General features: G+C 40.4%; 1 long non-coding RNA gene across 1 annotated transcript; it reads left to right on the top strand.

Moving 5' to 3' along the window:
- The first annotated feature begins 18,003 nt into the window (after positions 1-18,003).
- LOC134473517 (uncharacterized) lies at positions 18,004-26,972 on the top strand. Its single transcript, XR_010043794.1, has 2 exons — positions 18,004-24,703; positions 26,509-26,972. It is a non-coding gene; the product is annotated as an uncharacterized LOC134473517 (long non-coding RNA).
- Positions 26,973-27,909: the final 937 nt, after the last annotated feature.

The following is a 27,909-nucleotide window of genomic DNA, read 5'->3' as shown; positions in this document are numbered from 1 at the left end:
CATCTAGTGGGGGATCTCCTTCTGAGTGTTGCAGGCATTGTTGATCATTTATGGTCTTGTTTTGGAAGTCCTATATCATTTCTATTGTTTGGTTAGGTTGAGTTTTATTCTCTTTTGTTTCATTGTGTCGAATCCAATGGCAGGAGAAGTTATTTCAAAGATGGCAAAATATATTATGGTATTATTTTGGATTTACTACAGACTTGTTTTGAAATCTTTTATTGTATTTACTGTTTTGTTCTTATTGTTTCTATTCTTTTCTTTATGATTTTTACTGTCTGAAAACTCTGCAGCTATTTTGAAGACATCAAAAGGTATTATGGTAACTATTGTTGATTTCATAATGTCTTGAAGTCCTGTATCTTTTACACTGATTTGTTTTGACTGGTTTTATTCTGTTTTATCTTTTTTTAAAATAAAATTTTAAAAAATCAAAAATATATTGTAAAAAGACACAAGCATGCAATAAGAGGCAACATAAGATATATCTTTTCTACTCTGGAAGAATTAATACTTAATTGAAGAGGAAGTAAAACTTATAAACTTGAAAAGATTAAAAGAGTGAAAATATAACCCTAGCTATAAAAGCAAAATAAGACAAATATTAAACATATGAAACTTTTCTGTCCAAATATGCACTACCCCTTCATGTTAATCATGGCAGAAAACTAGACACTTACATAAACCACAATTGCATCATTAAACTTGTTAGTAGTGCTGTTTTTATTATTCAACTGAATGTCTCAAAGATAACATCGTTTATAAAAAATATGATATAAATCTATTAATTTCCTCTACAAGTGATTGGTTTAATAAACAGGGATAAATTTATTTATGTGTTTATTTATCATTTTCACCTTAAAGAATTTGATTTATGGAAATTTATATGTCCCTGACTAATGGAAAAAGTGTACATCATTTTGCAACCATCCAAGCAACACCCTAACCATTGAAAATACTCTCACTCCACCTCCTTACTTATTCCCAGATCTTATTATATGATCTGGGAATCATATAATATATGATCTCTTTGGGTGATACTTTGACATTATTCATTAATTCTGCCATAAATTCATGTTTATATGGGATTATATAAGTATGTAACTTTTATCTCATTCATTAAATGTGTTCTGAGTTTAATTATAATGTTTCTGTCTTAAATTTTTTATATAATTCACTGAAGAAACCATTTTAGTCTTATATTTCCATTAAGCAAAGATCTTTGATAAACAATTTCCTTTTTTTTTTTTTTTTTTTTTTTTTTTTTTTGTCTTTTTCCTTTTTATCAGTATCAGGGATCAAACTCACGACTGCCTGCTTGCAAGGCAGGTGCTTATGCCACTGAGCTAAATCCCCAGCCCCAACAATTTCCTTTTGAAAACAAATATAGGAGCATTAAGTGTCCTTATTTCCATTGTGCCAATTTTCATAATTATTTTCTCTAAAGAATTTTATAATTTCATCTATGTTGAACAAATGACACTAAAATGAATCCTTAAAATTAGTTTCACTTAGAAATAGTGAAATATTCTTTATTGCAGTCAAATGCATGAACAAGCCCATTGATTTAAGCAGTAGTTATTTTAAACTTTAAAAATAAAAATACAATAATCTACTCTTACAAACACTAAGGTCAGTATACTTACTTGTTGACTATACAATTCCCTGATGATAAATTTAAGATTAGGTGTATTTCAGCTTTCATAAATTTTAGCTTTTGTTGCAGTACTTACAAAATTCACAGGAAAAATACTCAATTAAAATCTGCCTTGGTCAACATACTATGCATAAAATTCCACTGATTTTCCTTTCCTCTATCTTATTTCTTTTATGTAACCGTTTGTTTTAGTTTTACTGTCTCTGTGACATTTTCAATGGATGTATAATTTAATTCTAATTTTAATCCTAATCATCCTCAGCAATCATTTTTTCAAAATGATACATTAGTAGACATTTTGGTAATAGAAAAATAACATGTCTGGAAACAAACAGGCCTAGATTCAATCACCTATTTGCATTCAACTAACAGAGTGATCTTCAGTATAAATGTAATGCTCTTAGAGCTTCAATATCCATACATATAAATGCAATGGTGAAAGGCTTTGATGATGCATGGATGAGATCATGAATACAGCTGAAAGGTCAACCTAGCACAGTATACCATGACACCATTCTAAGTCTTGCTATTTACAGGTGACCCAGAGCCAGCAAAATGCATATGTCCTGTGATCCTGCAGAACACACCCATCACAAAGTTACTGAATCAGGATCTGCATTTCACTTGCCAGGCAGGTACTTGTGCCACTGAGCTAAATCCTTGGTGCAGCCTTCTTTCACAAGATACTAAAATCTTAAAATGAAGATGCTTTTCCAAAAATGATTTCATGAAGTCTAAAGCTTTTTAATTTTTATTTTACTTCTTCTATTAAATATTCAAAAATACTTCATTCCTATGCCTCGCTTTCTTTCTTGTTGTAACACTGCCCTACATTTTCTTCATAACACATACATATTTCTTTACTTGAAGGACAAAGATAACACTTAAGCTGGTCTTTATGGTCTCAGACTTCTAAGGAGTGTTTCTGCTTTCATTTAGTTCACATTGATTGTGTCCTTGCACGTGTCTCCACAAAAAGAGCTGTCAGTATTTATTTTCAGAAGACAATAGGTTTCTTAAAAGAAGAAAAATGAAACTACGGGGCTGTCTTGAGCTAGATTACAATCTGTCCACCATGACAAAATGATGTATTTTCTGACTGTTCATGCCCAGCCTTTTAAAAATAAAGGCTGCTTTTACTGTGCTAAATTAAAAATCCATAGAAAAACTTCTAAGAACTTCTCATGAAACTCCAAAGAAAACAGAATCAGTATGTGTTTCTTGTATTCTTTATGAAGCAAATGACAAGGCAGAATTTGATGTGCAAGTAATTTACTAAGAAAAATGTCTATGATGAAAATGGAAACTAAGTGGAAAGGAGGCTAAGAGAATAGTCAGACTAGTGTAAGGATCTGATTTTGTGCAGAAAAGAGGAAAGAAAGTAAACTTAGATCTTAGGCTGCTGTGAAGTTGTAAGGATGTCTCCAAGCCAGGGGGAATCCTCTGAGTCCATGTCAGCATTACTAAAGGACTAAGCTTCCAGTAGCTGGCTTGCCTTGCTACCCTCGCTGTGCTCAATGACTGCTTGGGAGCATGTGGGTAAAAAGTGTGGCCTCAGGACTGGGGATTTAGCTCAGTGGCATAAGTGCCTGCCTTGCAAGTATGTGGTCATGAGTTTGATCCCTGGTACAAAAAAAGTGTGTGGCCTCAGCCTAAACACAAGCTGCATTTGAGGGACTGAGCAGCAATCATGGTCCTATAGTAAGACCATAGAACTATATGTGTATGGCTGCCACAACATGTATTAAATGGCAAAAACCTTGTGATTGTATTCTTGTCCTTTGAGCTATCCCTTTTCCAATACCATCAGTATGTAATATTAGCAATAAAGGCAAAAAGATGACTTGTACATACTGTGTCTAAATCTATATTTTTTATATCTATATTTAATACATGTCCCCATCATTCTATGCACATTAATTTTAAAAACCACTAATGAGGCAGGAACCTGCTTGGGCCATGCTAGTGACCTTCTCTCCACCCAGAGAGCACCCTGCGGCTGCCCCACCTGGATGAGGGAGCTGAGCTGAGCCACGGGAACCTGCTTTGGCCTTGCTGGCAAACTTCTCTTGGCCTGGAGAGCACCAGCACTACTGCCACCGCTTGGAGGAGGGAGCAGCCCTGTGGAGGAGGTTTGAGGCCTACCTAGGCTATAGGGATGACCTTCTTGCAGCCCAAGGAGCTTTGCCACCCAAGGAGGTGGATGATTACACAACATCCAATCCCTGGGAGAGTTTGAGATCCTTGCTCTAAGTGGTTGGGGCCCGCTCAGCTTGTGGCCATACTAGATTGGGCTTAGCAGGATTTGGGCCAGCCTGGACCATACCTGGTGGCCTTTTTTCTGTCCAGGAAAATTTTCTGACAGAGGGGGGAGCTGAGGAGGATTTAGGACTACCTGAGACCAGCCTGGCAACCTTCTTTTAATCCGGAGCCTTGCTGCCCAAGGAGGGAGCTATGCTACCAGAGGAATCCCAGGAGACAATTTCCAACACACCCAGGGGAAACTTTGGAACAACACTTGAAACACAGAAATATAGGAAAATGACAAAATGAAAGACCAAAATGCAATCTTAAACATTCAGCCCATCCCAAGAAAGCCTAGGAGCCATGTGCATGGAAGAAAATACATGCCACACACCTGAAATACCTGAAATAAAGAAGCAATTCCAGGAAGCTTTAAAGGAATTCAAACAAGAAATAACCTTCCAGGTAAAAGAAGAAATGATAAAACTAATGACAGAGATTCTCAACACATCTAAAGAAGACACAGTTAAAAAATCAGAAGAACAAAACAAAAAGATAGAGTCCCTGGATGAACAATATAAGAAACAAACAGAATACATAAAGCAGATCCAAAGAGATATACAGGAAATCAAAAATTACATTGAAAGTTGTGAAAACCACCTCAATGAAAGTGAAGATAGAATTTCAGATCTCAAAGACAAGATCACAGCTAGTGAACAGGAAAGGAAAGAGCTCTTAAAATAACAAGGAATCAGGAAATAACCCAACAGCTGCAAGATGACTCAAAGAAAAACAACATAAGGTTGATAGGGATAAATGAAAAAGAAGGGGACAACACAAATGATATCAAGAGACTACTTACAGAAATAATAGCTGAAAATTTCCCAAACATGAGAACAGAAACTGACATTAGGAGAGGTGAAGCATATAGAACTCCAAATAGCCATAACCAAAACAAAACTACACCCAGACATATAATAATCACCATCCCAGAAATTCAACATAAAAATAGAATATTAAAAGCTGTCAGAGAGAAGAGACAGATCACCTATAAAGGAAAGCCTATCAGAATCACAGCAGACTTCTCAACACAAACAATGAAGTCAAGAAGAGTATGGACTGAAGTATTTCAGATCCTAAAGGAAAATGACTTCCAACCTAGACTAATGTACCCAGAAAAACTGTCCTTCAAAATGGATGGAGAAATAAGATACTTCCATGACAAAGAACAGCTGAGGAACTTCATGATCACCAAGCCAGTCCTGCAAAGAATACTGAAAGAAACTTTAGATGCACATAGGAAAAAAACCAATAAACAAGACAGACAACTAAACAGTATGGAAAGATAAAGATGCAACAGCAAAAAGATAACATGTCAACAATAAACCAACATATAACAGTTACAACCATTCATGTAAATCATCTCAATTCACCAATTAAAAGAAACAGACTGGCAGAATGGATCAAGAAACAACATCCAACCATATGCTGCCTACAAGAAACCCATCTAACCCAAAAGGAAACTCGTAGACTGAAAGTCAAAGGATGGAAAACAATACTACATGCAACAGGAACCCAAAAAAAAGTGAGGGTAGCTATCCTGTTTGCAGATGTGAACTTCAAACCAAGAATGATCAGAAGATATAAAGAAGGCCATTACATACTGGTTAGGGGAAAACTTCAAGAGGAAGAGATAACAATCTTAAATATATATGCACCAAATTCCAGAGCACCCAGTTATACAAAGCAAGTATTAATAGAAATGAAAAATCATATTAACAATAACACAATTATAACAGGAGACCTTAACACACCATTGACACCAAGGGACAGATCAACCAGACAGAAAATCAAAGAAATAACAGAACTGAATCACACTTGTGAACAAATGGAATTGATAGACATATACAGAGTGTTCCATCCAACAACATCAGAATTTACATTCATCTCAGTGGTACATGGGACATTCTCTAAAATACATCACATACTAACCCACAGAACATATTTAAATAAATGCAAAAGAGTTGAAATTATCCCACGGATGTTATCAGATCATAGCACCATGAAACTAGAAATTAATGATAAAAGGAACTGCAAAAACCCCACAAACACATGGAAATTGAATAACACACTCTTGAGCAATCAGTGGGTCACAGGGAAAATTAAAGAAGAAATTAAACAATACTTACAAGCAAATGAAAATACAAATACAACTTACTGGAATCTGTGGGATGCAATGAAAGCAGTCCTCAGAAGAAAATTTATTGCACTGAGTTCCCACATCAGGAAAACAGAATGAATACAAATAAACAACCTGACGTTACACCTCAAACATCTAGAAAAAAAAGAACAAGTCAAGTCCAAAGCCAAAAGAAGGGAGGAAATCATAAAAATCAGAGCAGAAATTAATGCAATAGAGACTTAAAAAAACAATCTAAAGAACCAATGAATCAAAGAGTTGGTTTTTTGAAAGAATAAATGAAATTGATAAGCCCCTAGCCAACCTTATTTTAAAAAAGGGAAGAAAAAGCTCAAATTCATGCAATAAAGAACAAAAATGGTGACTCAGTGGAGACCCTGTGGAAATACAGAAGATCATCAACACCTATTTCAAAAACCTTTCCTCTCATAGGTTCAATAACACAAAAGAAATGGGCAGATTCTTAGAAACATATGAAGTACCCAAGCTGGATCAAGAAGATGTAAAACTGCTGAATAACCCAATTTCCATCAATGAAATTGAAAATATAATTAAGACCTTACCTACACAGAAGAAGCCAGGCCCAGACAATTCACTGTATTTTACAAAAAATACAAAGAACACTTAATGCTGACAGTCCTTAAACTCTTCAATGAAATCAAAAGGGAAGCAATTCTTCCTAAGTCATTCTTGGAAACAAATATAACTCTTGTACCAAAACCTGAGAGAGACCTAACTAAAAAAGAGAACTACAGGCCAATCTCTCTAATGAACACAGAAGCAAAAATCCTCAATAAAATATTGGCAAATAGGATGCATCAAATCATCAAGAAGATTATACACCATGATCAAGCAAGATTCATCCCAGGCATGCAGGGATGGTTCAACATACATAAGTCAATAAGTGTAATCCATCATATCAATATAGCCAAAAGTAAGAATCAAATGATTATTTCTACAGATGCAGAAAAAGCTTTTGATAAGGTTCTACACTCATTCATGATAAGAACCTTACAGAAAATTGGAATAGATGGTCTTTGCCTCAATATAATAAAGGCCATCTATGACAAACCAACAGCCAGCATCATATTAAATGGCCAAAAGCTGAAGATCTTTACCTTAAAATCAGGCACAAGACAAGGATGTCCCTTATCACTGCTCCTATTCAATATAGTACTGGAAATACTAGCCAGAGCAATTAGACAAGAGAGACAAATAAAAGGGGTAAAGATAGGAAAAGAAGAAGTTAAATTATCATTATTTGCAGATGACATTATACCCTACAGAAAAGACCCCCAAAACTCCATTGAAAGACTCCTAGATATAATAAATAAATTCAGCAATGTAGCTGGATACAAAAATCAATGCTCAAAAATCAATAGCACTTCTATACACTAACAACAAAATTACCAAGCGAGAAATAAGAGAAGCCACACCCTTCACACTAGCATCCAGAAAAATGAAATACTTAGAAATTAATCTAATGAAAGAAGTAAAAGATCTATACAAGGAAAACTATAATACTCTGAAAAAAGAAATCGAAGAAAATCTCAGAAAATGGAAAGACATCCCTTGTTCATGGATAGGGAGAATAAATATTGTGAAAATGGTCATTCTCCCAAAATTATTATACAGATTCAATGCAATCCCAATGAAAATACCATCAACATACCTCATAGACCTAGAGAAATCACTCCTAAAATTCATCTGGAACTAGAAGAGACCTAGATAGCAAAGGTAATTCTAAGCAGCAAAGGCAAGGCAGGAGGCATCAAATTCCCTGACTTGAAATGATACTACAATGGTACTGTAATAAAATCAACATGGTACTGGAATAAAAATAGATCTGAAGATCAATGGAATAGATTAAAAGATGCAACCACAACTACAAATACACTCAACTACCATATCTTTGATAAAGGGGCCAAACATGTTCACTAGAAAAATAACAGTCTCTTTAATAAATGGTGCTGGAAAGACTGGCTCTCAATATACTGAAAATTAACACTAGACCCATGCCTATCACCATATACTAAACTAAAATCTAAATGGATAAAAGATCTGAATATTAAAACAGAAACACTAAATCTGTTGGAAAACAAAATAGGTAAACATCTTGAAGACATAGGGGTAGGTGGAGAATTCATGAATAGGAAACAAAATGCATGGGAACTACTTCCTAGAATCAATAACAGGGATCACATCTTATTAAAAAGTTTCTGCATGTCAAAATAAATCTCCAGCATAGTGAAAAGAAAACCCACAAACTGAGAAAAGAAAATCTTAGTGAACTGTTCCTCTGACAAAGGACATCTGTCTAAAACATATGAAGAATTAAAAAAATTCAGATCCCCAAAACTCAAGGACCCAATCCAAAAGTGGGCCTCTGAGATAAATACACAGTTCTCAGATAAAGAAATACAAACGGCAAATAAATACATGAAAAAATGTTCATCATCATTAGTCATTAGAGAAATGCAAATTAAAACCACACTGAGATTCCATCTCACTTCAGAAAGAATGGCCAGGATCAAGAAAACCATCAACAACAAATGCTGGAGAGGCTGCGGGGAAAAAGGAACTCTCCTGCACTGTTGGTGGGAGTGTAGACTGATGCAACCACTATGGAGGTCAGTCTGGAGATTCGTCAAAAATCTAGGATTGGAGGTCCCATTTCACCCAGTTATTCCACTTCTAGGCATATTCCCAGAAGAACTGAAAACATCATACCACAGTGATATATGTGCACCCATGTTTATAGTAGCACAATTTGTAATAGCCAGATCTTGGAAACAACCTAAGTGTCCATCAACTGAGGAATGGATAAAAAAGGTGTGGTATTTTATACAATGGAGTACTACTCAGCTATAAATAATGGTCACATTGAGATATTTACTAATAAATGGGCGCAACTGCGACCATACTCATAAGCGAAATAAACTATACTCACATGTATAAATACCGTATAGTGTCCCTAGGGTAAGAAATAGTAAGAGTACATAAGAGTTTAGGGCAATCATGATTTCCCATTACATTGTTTTGAAACCTTAGAATGATCTCAGTTATAATGTGTTTGTCCTGGTTTCTTTTTTTATTTTATTATCTGTGATGGCATGAACAACTAAGTTGATTGAAACAAGTCATTATAATAGTCAGTGCTGATATAATATCATCTTACTGTGAAGTCCTACCATGCTCTTGCTCTTCTGTTTCCACTGGCTCTATCATGTTGTATCTTATCAGATTGTATTATGTGTGAAAGTATAAACAAATTTCCTATGGAAAATGAGATAATATAGTAGCCATTGTTTGTTTTCTGTTATTTGGTTCTGAAAACCCTGTAATACTCTCATTCTCTTAAATGCTTTTATACTATTTTTTATGTTTGATACTATTGTATATGAAGTTATACCCAACTATTTGAAAGAAAGAGACATTGTGGTAGTTACTGTTAATTACGGGTTGTCTTCTGGTGAAATACTGTTTTGCTTACATTGTTCTGTTCTGATCTGCTCTGTTATATCCTGTTTTGTCTTAATCTCTTTTAAAAAACCACTAAGGAAAAGATGAGATATAATAAAATGTTGCTTTTTGTTGTTCTTGTGATTTCATAAACAAAATGAACATCATATTTAAAAAATTTTACTGAGTTCAAAATTAAAAACTTAAAGATTTGTGTCTAACATGTTTTACAGTGTGACCCCATTTTAAAGAAGCTTTTCTCATTTCTCATACTATCACATAAAGCGTGAATGCATCTGCATAGTGGTATGGTTTTCTAGCAAATACATAATCTTTAAAGTTTTCTGATAAAACTACACATGACTTTATAAACACACTTAAATCTTAAATGTTACATGTAAGTGTTACTGTTATTGATAGTATACAACATAAAAGGTAGTGACACTAAAACCCCTCATTGGCTTTATAGAAGAAGGAATTGTGAAAATATGTTTGTGTTCTACAATTTATGGTTAGTTTTAAGATTCCTCAGTGTTTGCAAATTATTTGTTATTTCTGTCCTTTTATGTTACTTTCTGTATCAGGGACCTGGCCTAGATCCTCAGTATTTGAAATACGTGTACAGCAAAGGCTTAAATACATGAGATAAATGGTATGATTCTAGGGCTCCAGGAGGATCAAAACCCTCTATGGAATTCAGGGACTCTGGTGCTTAAGACAGGGAATGCCTCTGGATTGCCTGTATTTACGAGGTTGAAATAGAAAATACAAGAAATTGAACAGACCTTAGGAGTGGCTCAAGGACTTTGCAAGTAACCAATTATGTTAACAAGGAGAAGTATCTTAGGAGAAGATCCTCATGTTGCATTTCACTACAGGGGTGAAATTCCTGTGGCCACAGTCTTTAGTTCATTGGAATTGGAGCCAGGTGTCCTCTGCCCTTATTTTCCTTCCAGCCATGTGTTCAATTTCCAGTTTCAATGGCTCCCAACATATTCCTCCTTTTTGTTTAGTTTTCACACAAGATAGGTGGTAGGCTGAAGCTTGAAGAAGCTGTGTTAGGAGAACTCTCACAGTTTAAATCCTGTACAGTCCATCAGTCTATAAAAATAATCAGTTACAGTGTAGCCAGCAATTGTCAGAAGGTGTTAGTGATTTGAGCCTTCTTAAAGCTGACATTTTATGATGTCACTGCATTATAGCTTTTTTTTTAGAGAAAAAAAGCAGAACAGATAAAGGGTAGAGCTAATACAGAATTTAAAAAAAAATAACAGTAAGAAATGACTAGTCAAAAATAACAGTAAGAAATCACTAGTTGATAACTTACATATTGTTATCCTAGAAGTAGTTGTTCAGGTTACAAAATTAAAGCATAAAAAATGGACAATCAATCAATGACAGTACAAACTATCCTGTTTGAGGAACTAACAAAAACTTACTAATATGGCTACCTATCTTGCAGACTTATACATACAGTTACATCCTTTAGAGCATCCTTTCTCTTCCATTATTACAATGTCGATTTTGGATCATACTACTGTTTCAGATTTTTATCACTTTGGATCTTTTTACTCTCAATTTTTTATTGCTTTTTTATACTAGAGTGTGGGAGATAACTCCAGTGACTCCCTTTGAATCCAAAACAATTACTGTGACTTTGATTATTTGGAGACTCATTTCCTTGTGTGCTTTTTATATGTAAAAAGCTGGCTAGGGTATTTCCTTCTCTCTTCAGTTGGCTCTAAGCATTGCAGCTAAGAGTAGCAGAGGTCTCTATAGCCAACAGACAGTCCTGTTTCCTAGCATAGTGTTCTCTGTGTACAGGATTAAGCAAGGGAGATGTTAGAGCAAATAGCTTTGGGAATGTCAACTGGGTACTAGCCTCAAGATAAGAAGATATGACTCCTCAGGGCACAAGAGTTTGCATATCAGAAACCAAAGCAGTAGCCCCCCAAAACAGTTCCACTGCTATCCTAGTTGGATTATTTAAATTGATCCTTCTGTGTATCTTTATGTCTTCAATTTGCAGAGATGTCCATCTTGTACCTGGCCAGTCAGCTCAAGTTACATAATTCCCCACCATCTTCACTGCCACTCATCCCTGAGCCACCCCTCTTCTGGACAAGATAATAAATTCTGGGGGAGGCCTGGGATCAAGATCTTTGTCCACATGTTCTCATGGGGATTGGATTTAGGACCCCTTGGCTGCCCTTAATTTGGAATATGTCTTGGTGTTTTTACTCTCGCCGTGCATTGCATTTGTGGTGGGAGATTAGAATTAACTTACTGGGATTCCAATAAGGTTTCAGTGGGATTACAAATACAACTTTAGGGATCGGGAGGAAAACTAGAAAGAGGATTACAGTACTAGGATGACTGAACTCGATATTTGGCTTTACAATACTAGAGAGAATATGATGTTTACAAATATGAGTCTGATTTATTTCACTGATGAGGATAGTCTCAAATTACCTCTATTTACCTATAAAAGCCTCAAGATCATCATTTTTATTGCATTATACCTTTTGAAGTTATACTTTTCTATAGGAGTTCAAGACCAAGTTAAAGTGAGACCTGTACTAAATGCAATGAGATTTTTGTTAGCTATCGAGGTCAGTGAAGTCTCCTCAGGAACTGCTTTGGAACCATGCACAGCACCTTTTGCCTCTGCAGTCAGTGTCAGCCATCAGGATGAATCACGGCCATTGCTTGACCAAGGTGCTTTACATGAAAGCTTGGGAGATTTTTTTTCTCCCGGTGACTCTCCTTAGGCACACCACTCATCCAAGACTGTTTTACTCTGTGTTCTCATAATCTTCTTGACCAAAACACCAGGGACTCCCTGAGTATCTGTGGATGACACAAGCAGAGGTGGTTTCATGACCTGGGTCCTCATTGATTTTGAAGAGCTGGGGCCAAAACATTGGCTGTCTTCTTAGTCCATCTGTCTCTGATTTTTGGTCTCTAAACCTTAGTTGTTGAGCACCCAGAAGAAAAGATTGATAACAATATAGTGTATCAGAGGCAGTGAGCTTAACATTACTACCATAGCTAAACATGAAACACCTTAGAACATTAAATGAAACCTAGTTTCTATTATCCATGGATATTTCACATGTTTGAATACATACAGAGTATTAACAGTTACATATTTTACACAGAAAATCAGAAATCAAAACCATATATAACATTATGGCATGACAATCATGACATTTTATAATATATCTGAATTTTTGTTTTCACATAAAATTCCCCTTTTAGTCAACCATCCCTGTCTAATACATGAAAGCTTTCATCTAACTTTATTGAACTTTACTAGAATGTGAATCTTATAAGTTTTTGGTACCAGTATAAGTCTGAATATAAAATAAAATTTTGTTATCACAAACAACCCCTGTTTTACAGTTTGAAAAACCTGCATATATGGGAGCATGAATATATTACCTATACCATGAGGCTAATAACGGTCTGTCATAGCCATATGAAACCTTTGTATCTCAGCATTTTAAATCAAAAACTTTATTGTATTATTTTTTTGATGACCAATGTGAACATATTATAATAATATAATTTATATAACTTTAGTTGGGATGTCTCCCATAAGGCTGTGGAGATCACTGGGGCTTCTGATCAATAAACAGGAGCTGGTTAAAAATGTTACCAGGCAGATGCTTTCTTATCAATCAGAGTCCTGTCCAATAATCCCAAACCCAAGGGATTTTGCTTACTCATCTTAATAAAATATAGTTTTTATTTTTTATTCATTCATTTATTTATTTTTGATGACTGATAAAAAACCCAATCATAACATTTAACCCATTAATTTTTTTAAACAGTGAGGCTCTGAAGTCCATAATAAACAACAATATATATTACATTTATATATCCAGTCTTTGTGTCATTTGGGCCAGGGGGCAACCCAGGTGGAAGCATGCTTTGTAAATCTATAACTCAAACAACCCTTTGATCAAATGATCCAAAAATGCAAAAAAAAAAAAAAAAAAAAAAAAAAAGAAAAGAAAAAAGAAAAAATTGTTGAGCTCAAAAAAAAAAAAAAAGGAACAGCTGTTTACAGAGTGGACAAATGGACAAACATGGATAGACGATTTCATAAATGATCTCTACAGATTCAAACAAACACAGAAACAGGCACACAGTTTGTTGGGGTCTGTGAGAGCCCTCTAAGTTCCTCAGGGGCTATTTATATACTTGTATCATGCCCCTTGATAAGCTGGCTCACTTCTTACACCCTGTGTTCTCAGTGTTGGAACACCGGTTCATCAGCATCACCCCATGCCCTCAGGGCACTTGTCAGGTGCTCTGTGCACATGGGCACTCCTGTATGGCACTTGTGCTTGGACTCCATATGCGTGAATGATCACTAGTTCATTTCACTCCCAACAACTGCTTACACACACTGGACAAACAGCCAACAGATACACAGACAGACTGACAAACAATTTACACATCAGAGTGCACTCAAATATATTTTTAGCACAATTGAATTATAATAATTGTTTACAATTTTAGACCTTATACCTATAAATTGACTAGGCAGATTTTTTTATAGGTCAATTAGCAGAGAACTCACATGAAAGGACTGAGTAAAGACAAAAATCTTCCCTATAATTAACATTTTATATTTTATCATTAAAATACTAGTAACTCGTGCATCCCTTTCTTTCATTAAACTTTCAGTGTGGTGATCTTTATACACTCAACACCTATTTAGACCTTTAGTTTTGTTTTTGAATACCATCTCCTGAGCATCCTAGGTCAGTTAAGGTTCATTTTAGTTTCATCCTTTTCCATCACTTGTGTGGTTTCTGAGGCATCACTGTCATAGGACTGAGTAGCAGCTTCTGGAGAGGTGGAATCAACTCCTGTGCATTCGGGTCCATGATACAGCCAGACTGTGGCACCCAGCTAGGCCATTCAGCGTTCTCCAGAAAAACACAAGCACACCCTCAACCTCACATTAGCACTGGACTGGTGCTTTTAATGTCCAGTATGAAGGTCTTTCCAATGGACTTTTTAGCTTTTATTTGATTATATTATCTTTCTATTGCAGTAGCTACATCCTTATTAGAATTTTAAAAATTTTAGATAGTATTTTCTGACAAGTGAAATCTATTATGAGGTGAACTCTCCCTCTTGTTTTTTGAAATTTAAATTGTGAGCACATTTAATTATTTATGGACCTGAAGATTATAAGTGATTTTTGTGGTAAGGTATAGAGAAAAAAAGAAAACTGCATTTTCTACTTAGGCACTTTGGGCTCTCTCTTGCTGTGGTGACACAGGTCGTGTTCCTGCTCTGGCCTGGAGGCCCCACTGTTGTTGGGGACCCCAGTGCCAGTGCAGTGTAAACTTTTGATGCATCAAGCGCATATAAAACCCAGATGGCTCTGGCTGACCAGAGCTGGGTCCCACCCTTCAGGAACCTCATCCATCTTCCCAGCTCTGGGCCCAGTTCTGTGTTGCTGCCAGCAGGCCAGTCATTGAAAGGCATAGCTGGCCCTGGTGGTGCTCACTCCTCAGCATACTGGAGGCAGGACTGTAAACCCCAACTCCAAGGCATGGTCCCACCTCACAGAGCCAGGCCAGGCCAGCCAGGCCAGGAACAGTTCTCTGTGCCTGACACCATTTATATGTACTTTTAAAGGCAAATTTCTGAAATGACTTTAGCCCCTGAAGGCTAGAAATCAAATCTTGGGATGTCTCTCTCACCCACTGAAGAAATTTTCCTCCACACCCTTGTGACTGTGATTCTAAATTGATCATAAATTTATAGCTTAAAAGTAAGGCACTTGCATGTGGCAGCAGAGGCATGCTGTATCCCTCCAGGCTAAATCAATTTAGCATTTTTACTAGGGTGAGAAACATTGCTCAGACCTGTAGAGCTGTAGTTGTCACATCCGAGGCCATGCCACAGGCCCACGGCGCTGAGGCACTTGTTCCTCTGTCTAAAAGCCCTTTAAATGCTTTTTCTTTACTTGTCAATTGTATATTAGGATTGGCCTGCTTAATCTGTGGAACCCAATAAGTATCAGAGTATCCAAAACCCTTAGACAGCCTTTTTAATTTATAGATTTCCCAATTTTTGTCAAGGGAAGAATAACCAATTGAGCAATGCAAGAATCCGGGGAGATTGGAGGTCTGTTTTGAGCAGACTGAACTGTAACCTTGGTGTTCCCTTGCAGCAAAACAAGCAACCTTGTTTCTTTACCTCCTTGTCTTGGCCAAGCTCCAGGCCCAGTGGAGCTCTCTGGTTCCCTGCTCTAGTTGGGACTTGATTTTGAAGTGTTGAACCAAGCCAGTTACCTTGTGGCCATCCCCACAAGCCCATAATCATCAAGACACCTTTTAATCAACATCTACAAAAGAAGAGTAAATACTGGAATCAAACATACAACAAACAGTTGCATATACATTTGTGATTGTTTAGAATGTATTTGTCCCGTTCCTAACAACTGGTAAGATAGAGACACTTTTTTCCCTTGGTTACTTGTTAAGCCAGTTTTCCCTTTGAATTCTCTTAGCCTGTTTGTCTCTTTGGCTTCTCCTAAGCCCGTCTGTGTTTCCCTTGTTGGGCACAAATGAGAAGTGTCCCCTCCCCCACCGATTCTTCTTAATCCTGTTCCATATCCAAATCAGAAGCTATTGATTACAAGCTCTGTAATGGACTCAAAACTGAATCACCTGGGATCTAAATTGAGAACGTCTTAGTGGGAAATGATTTTTCCTGTGCTTTGTGCCTTTTTAAGATTTTTTTTTCCAGCTGGTTCCCAATTATCAATATCTATAGTGCCTATCTGAGGAAATGACACATTATATTTGGTTACTTATTTTAACCTTTTTCTAAGTCCTTTTTTGGGGGCACATAAACCCCTGAACATTTGAGCAGGCCTTACAGTAGCTGCACATAACTTTGCTCCTCTGCTGAACGCTTTTGCCTATTTTTGTTGTTGTTTCTAGGAATGGAACTCATGGCCTTGAGCTTGCCAGGCAGATGCTCTGCCGCTGAGCTACATCTCTGGCTCTGGTTTTACTGTTGGATAAAACAGCTTGTTCACAGCAGGAAGACTCAGCCTTGTTCTTCCCTCTCTTCTCCTGGTGTCCCCGGTGAGGTTTTTCATCCTGTGAAGACCTCCTCCTTACCCAGACTTTCCACTCAGGGTGGGCTTACTTCTTCAGGCTACAATTCCTAGTCCAGGGTTTCAGGTTTCTGTTCCAGGCACCAGTTATCGGGTACCTGGCCTAGATCTCCAATATCCCAAATGAGTGTACAGTGAAGGCTTAACATAAATGACATTAGTGGTTTGATTTTAGGGCTCCAGGAGGATCACAGCCCTCTACAGAGTTCAGGGACTCTAGTGGTTAAGACAGGGAGTGTCTCTGGGTCACCCATATTTACTTAGATACAGCAAATTGAACAGAACTTATGAGTGATTCAAAGATTTTGCAAGTAGCAAATTATGTTAACAAGAAGAAGTATCTTAGGAGAAGACCCTCATGTTGCATTTCAGTACAGGGATGAAATGCCTGTGGCTACGGTCTTTATGTAACTGGACTTGGAGTCTGGTGTCCTCAGCCTTTATCTTGCCCCAGCCATGTAGCAGCCCTGCACATGTGTTCAATTTCCAGTTTTTCAAAATATACATATATTTATTTTTTCTTTTAAGGAGAGTAACATATAGCAAAACAAGACAAAACAAAGCCAATCGAGACAATGCAGTGAAACTGTTACAGAACTTCAGAGCAGGATAACAGTAATGGCTTCCATAGTATATCTTGTTATTTTCACAATAGTTGTCCATTCAATAAGGTATAGGAAAAGCAAACCAAAGCCAGAACACCATACAACCAATCAAAACAGAATATTGAATACAGCAAAACAATCAGAACAAAGCAAAAGAGTGAAAATATTTGCCTTCAAAGACAAGATAGAAGGAAATCCCCCTATTTGCTATATTGCACACAGTCATCCTCCCAAGAGATGCTAAGACCTCTGGCCGCAGGTCAGCAGAACCAGCCAAACTTACAAGCATTTAGTTGCTCTGTGTACCTTAGGTGTTATCAAAGCGGCCTTTGCTCAACACCATCCAGTTACTAACAGGGCAGGAGACAAGATGTTTGATTCTCAGTCCACATGCAGGTAGGCTCACAGGAGACACTGGCTTGTTCTCCCCTGGGTGTGCCTGCAGCTCACACCACTTACCAGGAAGGCTGGCTCGTTGCTTTCTTGGTGGGTCCCTCAAGTTCCAGCATGGCTGATTCTCGGGAGACACTGGCTTCTTCTCGCCCTTTCAGTAGCTCCCAACAGCCAGTGTTCTTCAAGCCTGTGTGCACAGGAGGACTTGGTGCTGTGTGTCTCCATTAGATAATGGAGACAAATGAATCTTAGGGGCACCAAACAAATTGTCCCTCCTCCCCCTCTTCCATTATGTTCCAGTGGACTGGGAAAGCCTGGCTAAGCCAGGTGGGGATACTTCCTGAAGGAAAGTTGGGAGTCAGTAGGTGCTATTGTATTAAGGTTTCTCCTTCTCTTTGGCTTTACTATCACTTTTTTCCTCTTTGTAAAAACTAGTGAGTTAACATGCTGGCTCTGTTTAAACTTCTCCAGGTCTGGCAGTCTGCTTCCACAAAGTCCCTGGGCACCGAGGAAGGGCTGTGGTACAATCTGCCTGGCCTCTCTGACATTTTTCTCCTGTACCGTCTCCACCTTTCCTGGTGACTAGACAGCTGGAATCTGGCCACAGGATGGTGCTTCTGGGCTCAAGTTCTTCCTCATTCCATTTCCCTTGGGGTGTGTTGGCAAGAGGCGAAGATTTCTGTCACTTGCAAGAGAATGTTATGTCAGGCTTTCCTAGCTGTACGGTATTAAGTTTATCATTTCTTAGCTCTTGAGTAACTCCACCATCTCCCTTGCTTCAGGGGAGGCTGGCAGTGCCCTGTGTGGCATGTGAGTGCGGCTCTGTGAGCTCTGAGGCTGAGGCCAGACGCAAGGTCTGGAGGTTTGCTCCTTTGCTGGACGGCAGTGTTTGCCCCTGTGCCAGGTGGGCCTTTCGTTGTGGATCTCCATCTGCCCAGGTGTTGGTCTCTTAAGGTCTTTGTTCTAACTAGTTGTGTTCAGACTGCATTCTCTTTTTCTCTCTTGGTTTTTCCCCTTTCTCCTGGAAGAGACCTGTGCCACCAGGAGGTGCTAATCTGTCCTGTTTGGCTCCTTCTGAAAAACTACCATTTTAATGATAATGAAAATCCTTTTCTTACAGGAAGAGAAGGAAGTGCTTAAACCTCCTCTGGCCTGAAAGTCTGTTGTCCTCTTGTCCTACTCGTCATCCTGGGTGTGCAGCCTGAACCCCGGGGCCTCTAGCTACGTGTGAAGCCAGGCTGCCTGGCACAGACAGCAGGCCCAAGGTTTCTGTTGTTCTTTTCTTTTCTTTGGTTTTGCTTTTTGCTTTTTGGGACAGGGTCTGATTTTCTAGTGCAGGGCTGGCCTTGAACTCATAACAATCCTCATGGCTTAGCCTCCTGAGTACTGGGATTCCAGGCTTGTGCCACCATGCCTGGCTTCAAAGTATCTAAATATTGCTCTGTGTACACACCAGCTGGAACTGCATTACAGAAAGAAGCAGGGACTCGGGACGGGGCTGTTGTTCTGAGACCTCATCTACCCTGTTCAAAGCTGCCTGTGGGGGTAGAGCAGAGGTCATCACAACCTGAGAGTCTTTATTGGTAAATGAAAACGGCAGCTCCCAACCTCTGGACTGTACCTAAGCAACTCCTCTGGCAGGATTTCCTCTCCTATGCACAAGTTAAGACTGTCTGACTTTATTTTAATTTTGAGACAAGGCCTTCCTAAGTGGCCAGGTGGGACTCAAGCTTGCAGTCCTCTCACCTTAACCTCCCAGAATGCTGGGATTACAGGTGTGTGCCACCAGGCCTGGCTTACTGTGCACAAGACATTCTTAAGGACACTAGCCTGTGTGTGTGTGTGCATGTGACACATACATATATGATTACATGCTTGTGTGGAGAGAGTGATAAGATTAGTGCTCGATGACATTAAGCAGGATTCTGCCTTGAGTCTTAAGCTCACAGACTTTCACTGCTTTGGTTAAGGAGTATTGCTACCTTTCTTAAGGTCCTTGCTAAATTCAGTTGGTAATCTCCTGAGACATGAATCTAGCAGAGATAGCATGTGATGCATTTCACTCCCTATGAAGGCTTTTCCCTACAACCTCCAGGATTTGCTCCAGCTCCTCAGATCCATCTCTAGCATCTGAGCTGCTGCACAGTTCCTGCCCAGGTGCAATCTTTTATTGTTGTTATCATGAAAAACTAGAAAAATACCCATTTGTGAAGTACCAATTGATGTCTTTGTCTTGCACCTGTACTTACTAAGGGTTAGATTTATTGGTCTCTTTTGGCATTGAGTTTCAAGGGCTGCTTCCTACAGTTGCTAGTGATTATGATGTTGCTAGCTCATCCCTGGACAAAGTCCTCAGTGGGCAGGGGCCCTGGCACCCAGCAGTGTTATCAGGCAGGGTCACAAGCCCCTCACTTTGTGGTTTCTGAGTCTTTGAGAAGTGGGAGTTAACCTGTAATCCTCAGTGAAAGGAGCCACAAAGCACACATTGATTCTTTCTCTCGCCACTTCTTTTGGTTACTTTTCTCTTGTTGCTGAGACAAAATACTTGACACCCAAAGTGAAGAGAGGAAAAGTTTATTTAGCTTACAGTATTTGGAGGTTTCAGTCTGTACTCTGCTGGCTCCAAGGCAGGGTGGTGTGGCACAGGGGCAACCCTTCATGGTGGTGGCAGGTACCAAAGATGACAAGAGCTAGCAAAGGGAAAAAAGGGAAGAGATTGCCTTCTTCCTTATATTGTATACAAGCTTCTTGCCCCAAGGTGGGTGCAGCACTCACACAGCCAATCCCAGCATTAGACAATGAACCAATCACAAATGCTAGATGCAGTGACTTCCATGCCTGCATGAGGCTTTGTGGGGACATCCAGACACAAACCTTGACACCTGTCCTGCTTTAGGTGATTATGGTCTCTGAGCTCTGTTTACCCTGTGAGTCCTAGTCTCAGTTCAATACTTGGTTTTGCTCTCAACTTTCATTGTGAGGATGCAAAAGCTTTTAAAAATATATATTTTAAGCTAAGTAGGAAGGACCTTAAGCTGAGGCATGGATTTAAGTTAGGCATAACAGAGACCTTACAAGTATTAATTTTATAAAACTGTCTCTCTCAAAACTTGTAATATGTCTGGCCATAGCTGCCTGCTTAGCAGTGTGCATAAGACTGAGGTTGAGCACTCAGTAGGGGACAGAAGGACACCCCAGAAGGGCCAAGAGAGCAGGGCCCTCTGTGGCCAGAAGGGTGTGCTGCATGGGCCAGGCCTCCCCTTTCCCTTCCTTTTTCTTTCACTGGGCTTTTGGAAACCACTCCAAGGCCAAGGGCCTGGCCAGCATGTGTCCCCTGTTGTCTGTTCTGCGTGTCCCATGTCTTCTGCTGATGAATGAAACTGAGTGGAGCCCTCTCAGCTGCTTGCATGCTCCTTTCTGGGTCCCTGTACATACTTTCCCTGCAGGGGCCCACCCAGCCCAAGGGAGCAGCTGCAGCCTGCATGGTGGGCGTCAGGGTACTGGGAAAGTCCTGGTCAAAGTCCTGGCTGTTGGTGGTATTTGTTTCTATGTGCAGAAATTACTGCATCCATCGGTTTCCAGAAGATGGGCACCATATGCCTCAGGGGGCTTCTGAGACAGCCTTTTGTAGCTTTTGAATAGCAACAGAGCACTCAGCCACCTGCTGTATCATTGTCAGTGGAGGACAAGATGAGGGCATGTGCCCCAGCAGCCACATACAACCCACAAGGGTGTGTAGCCAGCCAGCTTCCACTGGGGGAAGATTCTCTGGGGGAGTGGTTGTTGCAGGGAACTTTCCCCCCTGATGGCATGTGGGCCCCAGAAACCTGATACAGGCCTTGGCCAGTGAGACCTTCAAAGGCTGCTACCAGCCCACTTCCTTTCCTGGGGCTTTCTGCCACTCTGCCCTGACCTTGGCCAATGTGGGACCCCCAGAGTCTGCTCAGGGTCCCATCCCATTCTCCACCCATGACCCTGCCTCCCACAGTTTACTCATTTCTCAGAAAGGTTTTATCCTTGTTTTTTAGTAGAAAGTTTTCTTTGTTTTTGTCATTTTCCCCCCATAGCAAACCCCAAAATTCATTGCCAGCATGAGGGTATAAGGCACGGCTTCTCAACTGGGCACTGTGGGCATTTTGGCTAAACAACCCTAGCTTTGCATGAGACTGTGCAGCACCTCTGGCCTGTCCTCACCATCCCTGGCATCTCCACAAGCAGCTGGGTGACCCTCAAGCCTGGGTTGAGAACCCCTGGCTATCCTGGTCATCTTGTTCAGCCAGCTACATGTTATGGGACTGCTTGGGCCTCTGCTGGTATGGCCTGGCTCTGTTTGAGTTTGCACAGTGTGGCAGGACCTGCTCCCCTTCCTTAGGAGCTACTAGGAAGCTCCTGTGCTCCACCCAAGTGTCAGGCGCTCCTGGTGGCCAGCCACAGGCTCTCCACTTGATTCCCGCTGCAGAGGTCTGCATGCTGTCCTGGGCACTCCTGTGCCTGGAGAGCCTGGAGTACACCCAGGAGGAGTCTGAGCACAGCCAGCTTGGAGGCTGCAGGACTCTTACTCTGCACCACCTGTGTGGTGAGCACCATGCAGGCAGTGTGATGCCCTGGCACCCTGTGATCCTCATCATGCAGACCCTGGGGAGTGACACCATGACAGTTGCTGCCTGTGACCTTCCTGGTCCACATCCTTCCAGGATATGACACGCCAAGGACCCAGCTTTAGCCCCACAAAAACTGGACCAGGGAGGGTCCCAGTCTGCTGAGCCTGGGAGGAGCCACTCTCACTCCAAGCTGCAGATGGAAGGGTACTAGGCTCTGGCTTCAGCAGCTGCCTCTTATCCAGGGACACAATAGCCAGCTTTGAGTAACAGTGGCTCCTCCCAGGGAGGCAGGAGGGAGAGGATTACAGGGAGCCATCATGGCCATGGTCACAGGGAAGGACTCATCAGATTTTGTATAAGAGCTGGTGTGTTTCACTTTGACACCCCGATGACCTGCACAGTGTGGACTGTCCTGGAAATGCTTGGTTCCCACTTCTGCCACAGGTGCTCCTGTCTTTCTGAGGTGATCCACTTCCTCCATTTCCTGTGATCTCACTTAGACCCCAGCCCACTGGACCTCACCCTCCCACAGCAGGCTACAGGGTTGGAGTGGGGCAGTGCTCTGTCTGGTTGTGCTGTAGTGAGGTTCTGGTCTCTGTGGGGGATCTCAGCCAGGCCTCCATGGGATGGCAGGATGGTTAGCAGCATCGTGGACCTCCACCTGCAGGATGCTGAGCCCACTTCCCACCCCTGGGTCTCCACAACCCAAACCAGAACTCCCCAGGCAAGGGGGTGAGATGGGGCCTCGCTGGGAATTGTTGCTCCAGGGCCAGAGAAAGAAGGGTCAGAAAAGTCTCACAAAACCCAAGGCTCCTATATTTTCTTGCTATTACTTTTCCATCCCTGACAGCAGCTCAGCGTCTGACCAGCACCCCCAGATAAACTCACACAGGCTGGGGAATGGGGAAGCTCTCAGGGATGGTGAGGAAGGCCTGTCATTTTAACAGCACGGACACTGCAAGGACACAGGCAAACACCCGACCCAGGCACCATGGAAGGAAGCCAGGCAGTGCTGATCTGTCCCAGCTCCCTCTTTCAGCCCAGGCCAGCTCTAGGCTGGGCACCAGTGGCCGAGCACTCACACAGGGATAGGGTTGTGACCCTGGAGCCAGCCGCTGGTTTTGAACAGTCAGCCCAGGCTCCCATGGGTCTATTCATAGTTAAATTGCTTTCCCTTTTGAGTCTCAGGAACATGGGTTCACAGTGTGTGTGGTCTGTGTCTGGTCCCCTTCTCTCAGGGCAATGATTCTGACTCACACATGTGTCACACAGATATATATCTCCCAGGCCTGCCAGCTGCTGCTGTCAGCACAGAGGCCTCTTGTGATGGCCTCAGACACATGGGTGGCCAGAGTGTCCCTCCTTAGCAGAGCTGCTCAGCAAGGGAGATGACAGGAAAGCTTCCCAGGAAGGCAGTGATATGAGTGTGAGGATCACCAGGAATGGAACAAGTGGTGGTCATAAAAACTCAAGTTTATCATTCTCCCAATTACTCATGAAGTCAAACCAACACTTCATAGAGGATAGCAGCCCTGTGACACAGGCCCTGTGGAGGTGCAGGCAGAGATGGTCACCCAGCACCCTGAGGTGCCCAATGCCAGGGGCTGTGCACTTGAGGGCAATGAGGGTGAGTTCATGTTAGGCACCTTCTGTCCCAATGGAAAGAAGAATAATGGCCAGGTACAGTGAGGTCCACGGTGAGCACAGAAATAAAATGTAGGAAACAGCAGCACACAGCCTGGGAAGGCAGAAATGTCGCACTGTTTCCCTGCACACACGTGGCCTGGTGGGACACGGCTGAAGGGAGGCCTGGCTGACCAATGGCACACGCTGGAAGGCAGCAACATACATGCAACAGGATAGAGACTCAGCAGGGTGAGAGACACGAATACCAATCCAAAGGGAGGAGGAAAATCAGGGAAGAGCAAACAAAGGGTGGGTAAAACAGAGCTGGAAGACAGGCTGGAACCCAGCTGAGTGAACACAGGGCAGTGATTTGCATTCATCACCAATTTCAAAGCACAGACTGTCAGGTGAGATTAACCATTGCACCTACAAAGAAGCTGCTTATTAGCTTTATTTTCCTTTTATGTAGAAATAGTTTCAGATTTTAAGAAGGTCATTGAGTTCCTATACACTGATCACCTGGCTTCTTCAGACAGGAGGAACGTAAGAGATCCGAAGGACGATGAGTGACATTAGGAAGTGGACGTTCCTGCAGTACTGCTAAGTACAGTGGACAGTTCACCTGGGCTTCTCCCATCTGTCTTTTACAGGACCTATCTAGGACTCCACATTGTGTGCAGTGACGGGGACACCGCTGTCTCCTCCCATCTGTGGCGGTCCGCTGTCTACCAGGAACGCTGTCCTTGTTCCTCTGCACAGGTCCCTTGGCTGGCTGCCCGACATTCCCTCATGCTGAGACTATGGTGATGTGTTTCTATCAAGAGCACTGCAGAGTTGACGGTCCCACCCCAGGTGTCACACTAGGAGGGTCATGATGTCCCTAAACCCAACAACTGCTGATGTGATGCTGCATCTTCTTGATGGTAGTGTTTGCCAGGATTTGCACAGGAAATTATTATTTCCCAGCTCTGCTATGGATACCATGGGCTGCTACTTGGAAACTACCTACGTAGACTACCCCACTTCCAACTTCTGCTCAGTCAGGGCCCTGTGCTCTACTGGAATGTGCCTGTCTACTGTGTGCCTAAGGGGAATTTTCTCATTCCGTGTTGCTATCTCTACCTCAGTGGACCAGAAATCCCCTCTGAATATAAGAGTACAATTTGGTCAAAAGAGGATACACAAAGCTCTGGCCAGTTCAATGCCCAAGGCAGTTGCAGTGACAACAGGAGCGTCAGGGAAAGTCAATTTCTGAGTGAAGACTGCATTCCCAAGGATAAAACAGGTTGTTTCAGGAGAAAGACACCAATTGACCACAAGTGTGTAAGAATTCAGAACACATGTGCACAGAGCTTCGAAATGTGCAAAAAACTGATAAAAGGACAACTGAATACAGAATTATAGTCAGACATTTCAACGTCCTCACAATTTAATAGAAAAATTAAACACAATTTTTAGGGATCAAAAGATTGTATTTTTTTTCAGAAGATAATTTTTTTTATTTAAGGAGAAAAAAGAAAAAAAACAGAAAAAGGGTACAAGTAATATAAAATTTAAAAAATAAACAGTAAGAAATCACTAGTGAATAGATTACATATTCTCATCTTAGAAATAGTTGTTCAAATTACAAAATTGAAGCACATAAAGTGGACTTTCAAACAGTGAGAGTGCAAATAGTTTTGTTCAATGATCCAAAAAAAAACCCACTCAGTAATATGGTTATCTTATACACTTAAACATATATGCAGTTATAACCTTTAGAGCACTTTTTTTTTTTTTTTTGTAGAATGGCAGTTACACATTTTGGGTTTTATGACTCCCACAGTTCTTATTTTTTTTTTTTTTGAAGACAGTAAAACCAAATGCGACATATCAGAACAGTCAGTCAAATCAAAAGGATGGACATAATAATGTGAAAACAAAATACTAGGTGATCTCTATATTCGTGGACATAAGAGGCCACATATACAGAGTTCTTACTGAGTTTTCAGGCTAATAAATCCTAAGTGTCTCACGGAGTATTAAAGGTCAACCTATGCCAGTTACAAACAGGGCCTATTTTATATAGGCCCCAGTCCTAAATCTTAAAATGCTTTTATTCCCTTTTAAACTGCCATCCTGGTTTCACATCACTCAGGCCCTAGATCTAACCATACTTTTGATACTCATCTCTGCCTTACGACTCACAGGTTTTCATGTTTTGTCATCCACTTTGGTTCTTAATTTCTTACATTCTATTAATGATCATTTCTATACCAGGACTCTCTAACAGGATTGCCTACAGACTCCAACATAATATATACCAGAGACAAGCCTTACCTACCTACCTTTTAACTTTTATGCTTTCATATGGGGGAGTAAGCACCTCTCATAACTTCACTCCTCCTAATCCCACATTTAATTTTTCAGAATTCTGCCTTGCCATAAAAATGTTCCCACCTCAACGTCATCCTGATAGAATAACATGTCTAAATCAAAGATACCTTTCCCTCTACCTCTCTTGGGTCCATAAATATGACAGTGCCATGTCTCCTCATAACATCTTGTCTCTTTGTTTTTTTCAGTCTAACATACGTGCATTCACCAGTGAAGTTGTCATGGCTAAAACTCCTGGCACCAGCTTCTACCTAGACATCAACTGTCATCCCGTCGACTCCCCTAGACTCCAGTACAGTGCCCTCGGCCAGCAGGAAGTAGTTAAAGAGAGAAATCTTCGCCCCTTTTCCTAATAATCATAAGATGGGATATGAAAGGGTTGCTGGCCCAGGCCGGATACTGTAGCCAGTAAAGCCAGGGAGCTCTTATCTCCCCCCACCTTTAGAAATTACTTCTGGCACCAAACTAAGACCAGTGGGCTACCTGTACATCCCTAATGCCCCTTAGGTTCCACCCCAGGCTGAGGCTACTTATATGCCTCACTCCACGTGTTCCACAGAGAGATCGCTGGCCCCGGGGTGGAGATGCCATGCCCCAGGGGGTCAGGGGTGTCTCTCCCCGCATTCCCAAAATAAAGGTTACTTATATTTTATACTTCTTATCTTTTCAGCCGCCGCCAGTCCTCCTCCTTTTCCTTCCACTCCACAGTTCTATCAGTTACCATACTGCCTCTTGCTATTTTAAGAATTGGCAGTTATAATAAAATTGAACTAAACAGTAAAGAATAAAACCAAAGCATTGGAGACATTACAGGATTTTAAAAGAAAATAATAGTCAATCAGAATGGGTGTCATAATGATTCTTATTGTGTTCACAGTTATGCCTGTACTTTCGATATTGGTACTATCAAGCAAAGCAGAATAGGGGAAAATCAGTCAAAACAAGATGGTGAGGGCAATACAGGATTTCAAATCAAGTTAATAGGAAATCAAAGTAGGTTACTATAATGTATCCTGCTATTTTTTATTTATTTTCCCTTAATTAAAAAATAAAATTAAAAAAGTAAATAATTAAAAAAAGGGGGGGGGACTGAGATAAAAGAGGGCATAACAACAGAACAGCGCAGGTCAAATCATAACCATTTAAGCAAACCAGTGTTTTACCACAAGATATCCTGACATAAAAATAGTTACCATAGTGTCTCTTTCCTTGAAATCTTTGAGTATAACTTCTTATACTGTAGCACCAAAGATATCACGACACTATGAAACCATTCAAGAGAATGACATTATTGCAGGGTATTTAGAACCAATTGACAGAAAATGAACAATGGTTTCTATATAAACTCCTTGTCTATAAAAGTTTTTGCTTATACTATCATATATAATAAAATCCAATAAGATACAACCTTTTAACACCAATGGAGACTGAAGAATACACATTTGATGGGACTTCAAAACAAGATGATACTAAATCAGCACTAGCTATTATGATGTCTTGTTTTCTCCAAAATTGCTGTTCCTACCTTCCAATCTTCTCTGCCTCATTTCTGTTGAGCTCTTTTTCTGTCCTCTGTTGTCAGTTTGTCT

The sequence above is a fragment of the Cavia porcellus genome, unplaced genomic scaffold (genome assembly GCF_034190915.1).
Source record: "Cavia porcellus strain 051 isolate PalLab524CR breed Dunkin Hartley unplaced genomic scaffold, mCavPor4.1 scaffold_27, whole genome shotgun sequence".
NCBI classification, from domain to species: Eukaryota; Metazoa; Chordata; class Mammalia; order Rodentia; family Caviidae; genus Cavia; species Cavia porcellus.
Note: the sequence above shows the minus strand (reverse complement) of the source record. Positions and strands in the feature narration are given on the sequence as shown.